Below are 7,717 nucleotides of genomic sequence, written 5' to 3' on the forward strand. Positions count from 1 at the left end.
ATTCCCCTTAGTCCTCTGAGCTTAAAAAATTCTCCAACTCTCCCTTGTGTTAGGAGAGAGAAGGCCTTATTTTGAAGACTATGCACAATGCTCAAATGAGGTATATGTCTTACAAGACAATGTTGTCCCTCTTCAGGATCTGCCCCTACATCCCTCTTGGACTCCAGACCAATAACTAGATTCAGAGCTCAGCCTGATCCTTCTGGGGCAGTGATAAGTCTGCTAAGGGAGTAGATGAATTATACGCCACAGAAGCTGAAATACCTGGCTAATGCATGCTGTAAGACACTGGGAAAGTGTACCTGGAAATAGAACTCGAGGGTGTTGCATCAAAGGAGACAGAAAATAAAGGTGGATAAAGGAAAGTTTATTAATATTATGACACTTTTCTACAGCAAAGGCCTTGCTTAGTGGTTCTGATGCATGGCTGCATTACCTCTTGGAAGCTTGGTAAAAGTGATGACTCACATTCAATGAAGTAAAGATGTCAACATTGCAATGTATCTGAGGGAGACAACATGCCAGAATGGATCTATCATAAGAGAACAGATAATCCAGCAGCTGACCTTGTTCCTTGGGAGAGATGGAAAACTATGATGTCATTCATACCCAAGAGCTTTTCCTAGGAATAGGCTAAGGCTAGATTTGAGGTAAAACTACATCTTTGCCTAGCTTCTTCCTCTGCCCTTTCTTGCTTCTCACACTCTTACAGGTTTCACCTGAAGACATAGTCTCAAACTACTTGTCCAAGAATCCTCATCTCAGGGTCTGCTCGAAAGAAATCCAAATGAAAATATCACCCTAATCAGAATTAATTTTCATCATCTCTCACCACTTACCCTACTTTCCTTTTTTCATATTTATCACTATCTTATATGTTATATATTTGCTTGTTCTTTGTCTCTCCACCCCTATAGAATATAATATCCATGAGAGTAGGCATTTTTCTGTTTTATTTACTGCTATATCCCCAACACCAACTATGATACCTGGCATACAGTAGATATTCAATAAGTAATTTTGAATAAGTTAATGAATAGCAAAACAAATAATAAAACTATATGTATACTATAATCCCATTTTCCTATTTTATATTTTTAAATGTGTATACAGTTAAAAATGTCAAAGGAAGCATGTGAACATTTAATAATTTCAGTAACTGACAAAGTAAAGGCAAACATGTTCAGTATGACTTATAATAATCTTCTTAACCTAAGCCCTATCTATATTTTCATCCTTCTCTCTCATTGGCCTCACCTTCAGCTGTTAAACTTTAGCCATCCTGGTGTTTTTTAAGTTCTCCGAAAATTGTAAGCTTTCCCTTTCCCCAAGCATTGGCTTGCATCATTGTTTCTGCCTTGGAACAGTCTTCCCTTAATGTTCACACATTGCTAACTAATTCTTATCCATCGTTTCTCAGATTAATGATAACTTTGTCATGGTAACCTAGGTTATATGTTCTTGCTATGGACACACCCTATAACACTGAATTTATCCCTATGCTTTCCTGCTGACTGTGCTCACCACTGTGGCTCTAGCACCTGGTACCTGCCACACAGATGTTTAATATTTGTTGAACAAGCACAATGGTAAGAATGAAGTTCATTTATACTTTCTCTTTCATATTTTCTGAGTTTGTCACAGTAAACTAGCCTCAATTTTTTATATTTTAAATAGCTCTTTGTATTTTGAAAAAAAAAACTTAAATGTATATCCTGAAACCCTAGGCTAGTTAGAAGAAAATATAGGTTGATATTAACTTATGTCAGAATAGAACATTTTTGAAACATAAAAGCAAGAGGAGAAACCATAAAACAAATGATCTATAGGTTGAACATCTAGCTTTTAAAATTTCTGTACATTAACATATAAAGGGAAATACATATGCAACAAATTTCTATCTGTCAAAGTCACAAGATTTCTAAACAAAGCATTCACTTTTAGTGGGGGTAGGCTGGGAGGAGGCTCATATATACTTGCTCACAGCCTTAAAGAAGTCTATAACTGTAGTAAATAATTTCAAAATTGTTAATCTATCCTAAATAAATAATCAGTGATAAGGTCAAGGATTTATCCACAAGCTCTAAAGAGAGATTTTTCTATGATAGTTAAACATTGTAAGCAACATAAATACCCAAATTTGGCATATTAGCTTAAAAAGTATTCAATCATAATGTGACATATCCTTCAGCCATTAGCCAATTTTAAAGAGAATAGAATAACTTAAAATACAGCATATTGTTTAGTGAACAAATAAAAACAACATACAGAATGAGGCAAGATTTTTTATTGGAGAGAGACAGAGGAAGAGAGACACAGAGACAGAGACAGAAGTCTTTAATATACTACAATGTTAAAACAGTTCTGAGTATTGTGATTAAGGACAAATTTTACTTTTCTATATTTTCTATTTTTTATACTATGACTTACATCTATGATTATACAAAAAAAGCTAAAAATATTTGAAGGAGGAAATTTGATACCATGGAAGAAATGCCAATAACAATGGAAAAATTTGTGTGTGCGTTTGTGTGTGTGTGTGTTTAAAGAGAGAGAAAGAAGGAGGAAAGTGACATAGAGAAAAGGCTGAAAACTGGTGCACTAAAATGTCAGTAACTCCTCTTGTTTGTTGAGAATATGTGTGAATTTTAAAAGTTCATTTGGTTATTAATTCAACAAATATCATTAATATTTTTATAGTCACTGTGATACCGTGATGGGCAATGGGAATTTAGTGGTGATCAATATGGTAAAAGGCCTCGACTTTCATGGACCTTACAGTCTACGGCTAAGAAAGGACTCAGCAGGAGAAGTGAGATTTTAAGGAACCAGTGTCTTGATTTGGCAGAATATGAATTACAAACTGGGGAGTTGTGTCAGGGTTATCACTTCCTCCTGGTCTTTCAGGTTTTGCTTTTCCTCACCTAATATCCAAATATGTTATGAGCATTATATGGATAAACAGATGAATAAGTAGATAGATACACACACATATGTGTGTGTCTCTCTATATATGAGTAGGTATATATCTAGTTTTTCTCCCAGTGTCCAACTTTAAAAGGCAAATACTCTTGGGAAGACCATCATTTGACCCCTTTGACACTAAATGGAAAAAGGAAAATAAAATAAGAACATCTTTTCTGAGCTAAACAAAGGGAACAGGTGTGGTCATTGGTACTGAAGAATAAAGTTTTTCTACCTCAACAGTGCTCAATTTCAGGTCAGTATCTGCAGATAATCAACAACGTATTAAATTGGAGTTTTATCATTGGCAGTATAAGAATTTATTCTGAAAATAAAGCTTAAAATGTGAGAAATTTGGAGTTGTATCCAATAGGGAAAAATATCTAACTTTTAATTGAGGTTTAATGGAACAAAATAATCAAAACTAAAAATGCATCAATAAAAGAAGACAGCTCATAAATGGGTCATTGCTGCAATGACCACTTTTAATTTCACCCTCCTTCCAACCAGATTGTAGTTTAATGGGATGCCATAAAAGGGACATAGCAATGTTTTCATAGAGAAATAAACATGGAATAAAGATTAAATGATACCATTTAAAAATTACTTCTTGCTTGGTTTTCTCTGACAGCAAATTTGGTTTTCAGAAGTTCTTTGATACAAATCCACAAGTCATGCCATGACATAAAGACTGAATAAACATCCTAAGACTGTTCAATAAGGAAATATTTCTAGAAGCCACTCTAGGAAGGCAGAATTAATCGTGGTGAAAAGAAAAAGACTCATGGGTTTTCATTTTAATGTGCAATAAATATGTTCTTTCAATTTTGTTTAATGAGAGAAGGAGAGGGAGGAGCTAGCGAGTGAGCAAGTGAGAGAGACAGAGAGAGAGAGAGAAATTCAGTGGCTTTATAAAAAATGGTTTAGTTAAAAATAGGCTAATTCTTTCTTAATATGGAGCGCTGTGAACCATCTCTGCTTGCTTCCAGTAGCATTGTTTGCTTTATATCAATACATATTTAAGGCAATATTCCAGTAAGCAGTCTTACCTCACAGAAATAGATGTCATGACATAGGATGATTTTACTGGTACCTATCTACATATTGTCTATATTCAATAAGGGAGATATAAATTCTTAACTCTGAGAACTGAAACTTTTGCTATTATTAAAATTCTTTCATGTTTAATTGTGAAAAGGTTTAATTATGATAAGGGATCAGCTTTCGTAACCATTAAATAAACTTGGAAACATTCTTTCTCATAAATTTTGGTTGATTCGATTTTAATGAAACTTCCTGCAGCCACTGAATAAAATAGCTTCAACATTATTTTCAAGACTTGGTATACCATCAGCCTGTACCATGTGACTGTGTTTAGCACACTTCCATGAGTACATATATGTCATATGTGATCATATAATCCACATTCACATGATCTCACATAATCTCTCAGGACATACAGTTTAACTTTCTGTTTGCTTTTACTCAGTTTGAAACGAGTCCATTTTAATTGCTTTCATAGGCACAAAATACCAGAGTAGTAAATCACAGAACAACAAAATATCTTCTCGCTGCCAAAAACAATCAGAAAACAGCCAAGTTTCTGTGAAAGGCAAACAATTTAATCATTATTAGTATTTTCAATGTCACAATTATTTATTACTTAATGCTCTTGTGGTAAAAAATAAATATAACTATTTACATATTGAATAGTGCTTTATAACTTACAGAACCTTATTTATTATCTCATTCAGATTTATTAACAGTGATGTGAAGTAGACTGAACAAGCATAATTACCCCTATTGTAGATGTAAAGAAAGTGAAGTTCAGAGAAAATAGTTAACTTCTCCTTGGTCAATTGCCTAAAAAGTAACAGAGCTAGAAGCAGGACTCCAATTATCTAAATCAGGGTTACAACTTTCTCTACTACAGTGTGTAATCATGGAGGGAAAAAAATATGCCCCATAAATAGTTATTTCTTTTTCCAATAGTTTAGTTCCATCAGTGAATTTTACTCTAAAAGTTCAGGTGCAATGAGTTCTACCTTGTATGTGCCTTAATACTCAAGAAATCAACTTCAGAAACTGTGTAGCAAAATTTCAAAGAACTCTGAATGACGGAAAAGTTTAGGATATTGTTAAATGTGTTGCCCTCTTCCCCAAACAAAATTACTTCCTTACTTCAAGAGACAGCATGGATGCCATTATCCAACCATTATGTACTGTATCTAGGCTGCTTTTCTAAATGGCTCAAGAAAAACACGACTAAATGGTACTCTAAAATCATAAGCTCTAACTATGACTGCCTTATTAGCGGGATTGCCAAATTTAGCAAACAAAATACCAATGTCCAGTTAAATTTTAATTTCTTAAAAACAAGTGTTCATTTTTAGTATAAGTATGCCCTAAATATTTCATAGGCCATTCTTATACAAAAATATTACTCATTTTATCTGAAATTCAAATATAACTATGTGTCTTCATTTTACCTGGCAACTCTACTTTATATTCACTCATTACCATTTCACACAGACTGGGTTCCGTAAATTTACCCTCTTCACTTTAGATGAGTCTCTCCAGAAGCATGGCCTTCAGGTGAGCCATTTTCCCAGCAAAAGGGTCTCACGGTTAGAGTTTCCGCAGTATCAATCTTGGTCCAGGGAATAAATGGGTCCCCAAGTTTGCAGTTTAGGATTGAATTCGGGTTTTAATTGTAGAAAGATATCACAAGGCAGAGAGACATGAGAAACAACCACCATTCTCCTAAAAATATCCACTGAAGATCATCCCAGCCATACTAAGTTTCTTCTTATTTGGGATGATTTGAGTTGAAAAGTTCTGCGCAAAAGTACAACTCTTTCGAATTCGTTTTTCAGGCCAGTGAAACCTCAAGACAGGCCAACACAAAAGAAAGTTTAAAAACTTAGTTATAGTCATGGAATTTTATCTCCTATTGTTTTGTCTAAAAGGATGTTTTAAAACTACGTGCCTCTTCTCTTAGGAAAAAAAAAACAAAACCTGTCATGCTATCATTAGATGATCCTTCTAGGATAAATTTTGGCTGTTAACTTCTTTCTCCATCTGTGCTGTGGGCTGCTTAGAAAAACACCTCGAATCAGCTAGATGTGTATATCGAACACGATGTTTTTTAGCTCTTTTATTTTTTCACATAAGTTCCAAGTATCTCTTGAAAAAGAGAACTAGTTGTTTCAACAATTATGGCCTTTAATTCTCCTCACTCACTGAGATAGGCAATTTCTAAGCACCAAAATAAACTTTACAGAGAAGGGCTTCACTTAGGGAAGACTCTAAGGAGATTCAGGGAGGAACTTTGAAGAAATAACGAGAGGGAAAAATAAATGGCACATGGTTTCCACTAATTGTATCATGAATTGTCTTTATTTTATCCTCTGCACCACATTTTCTATGTAAAGAGTAAGGGGAAAATAAATTAAAATAAAATACTAGTCAGTGAATGAAGACAGAAAACATTTTAAGAGTAATAATAGCAACAAAATTTCCACAACCATAGAGAGCTACCACAAAGGGCAAAAAAGAAATCCTATATATAAATAATGGAACAGTGTTTAAAAAATCTAGACACAGTAGAGCTTCAGCGGTAAGGCAAGACTGAGGTTTGAGTGGCCAGTCTGAAGTTTACATAAGAATTGCTTCTTAAGAAAGGATTTCAGGTAAGATACCTTGGAAGTTAAATTTCCTAGTAAAGTGGATACTGATGAATTCATTTATAAGACAACAAATTCTTTTGCTCATAACCCCAGAAGATCCTTGTCACAGGATGGCAAAACTAACTAATCAAATTGTTAGAAGTAACTGCAGTTTAAAAAAAGCAGAGCCTTCTCTTTTCCCTACAGGCATTTAGTTTCCTCATCAATAACCCTAAAAGCTTCCCAATAAATCAGACATATTTCTACATACATAAATCTGCTTTATATGAGGCAAACATCATGTCTAATTTCTGGAGATATTGTCAATTTGTAATCTGAGTATTTTTAGTGTATTTTGCCTGCAGGTTAAAAATGCCCTATTTCAGCAAGTCAATTAAAAATAAATGTTTTGAAACGAAAAAAAAAAAAAAAAAGATTGAGTACTGATATGCTTTGGCTCTGTGTCCGTACCCAAATCTCATGTTGAACTGTAATTCCCAAAGTTGGGGGAAGGACATGGAAAATGCTGATAGTAATATGGACAGTGAAATCCAGGCTGAGGTGGTCCCAGATGGAGATTAAGAACTTATTGGGAACTGGAGTAAAGGTCACTCTTGCTGTGTTTTAGCAAAGAGACTGGTGGCATTGTGCCCCTGCTCTAGGGATTTGTGGACCTCTGAATTTGAGAGAGATGATTTAGGGTATCTGGTGGAAGAAATTGCTAAACAGCAAAGCATTCTAGATGTGGCCTGGCTGCTTCTAAAAGCCTATGCTCAAAAAAATAAATAAATAAAAATAAAAATAAAAGCCTATGCTCTTCTTCATAAACAGAAATGATCTGAAACTGGAACTTATATTTAAAAGGAAAGCAGAGCATAAAAGCTTGAAAAACTTGCAACCTGGCCATGTGGTAGTACAGAAAAACCTGTTTTCTGGGGAGGAACTCAAGCTGGCTGCAGAAATTTGCATATGTAAAGAGGAGTCAAATGTTAATAGCCAAGGCAATGGGAAAACACTTCCAAAGCATTTCACAGACTTTGTGGCAGCCCCTCCCATCACAGGCCTGGAAGCCTAGGAGGGAAAAA

The sequence above is a fragment of the Pongo pygmaeus genome, chromosome X, assembly GCF_028885625.2.
Source record: "Pongo pygmaeus isolate AG05252 chromosome X, NHGRI_mPonPyg2-v2.0_pri, whole genome shotgun sequence".
In the NCBI taxonomy this organism is placed as follows: Eukaryota; Metazoa; Chordata; class Mammalia; order Primates; family Hominidae; genus Pongo; species Pongo pygmaeus.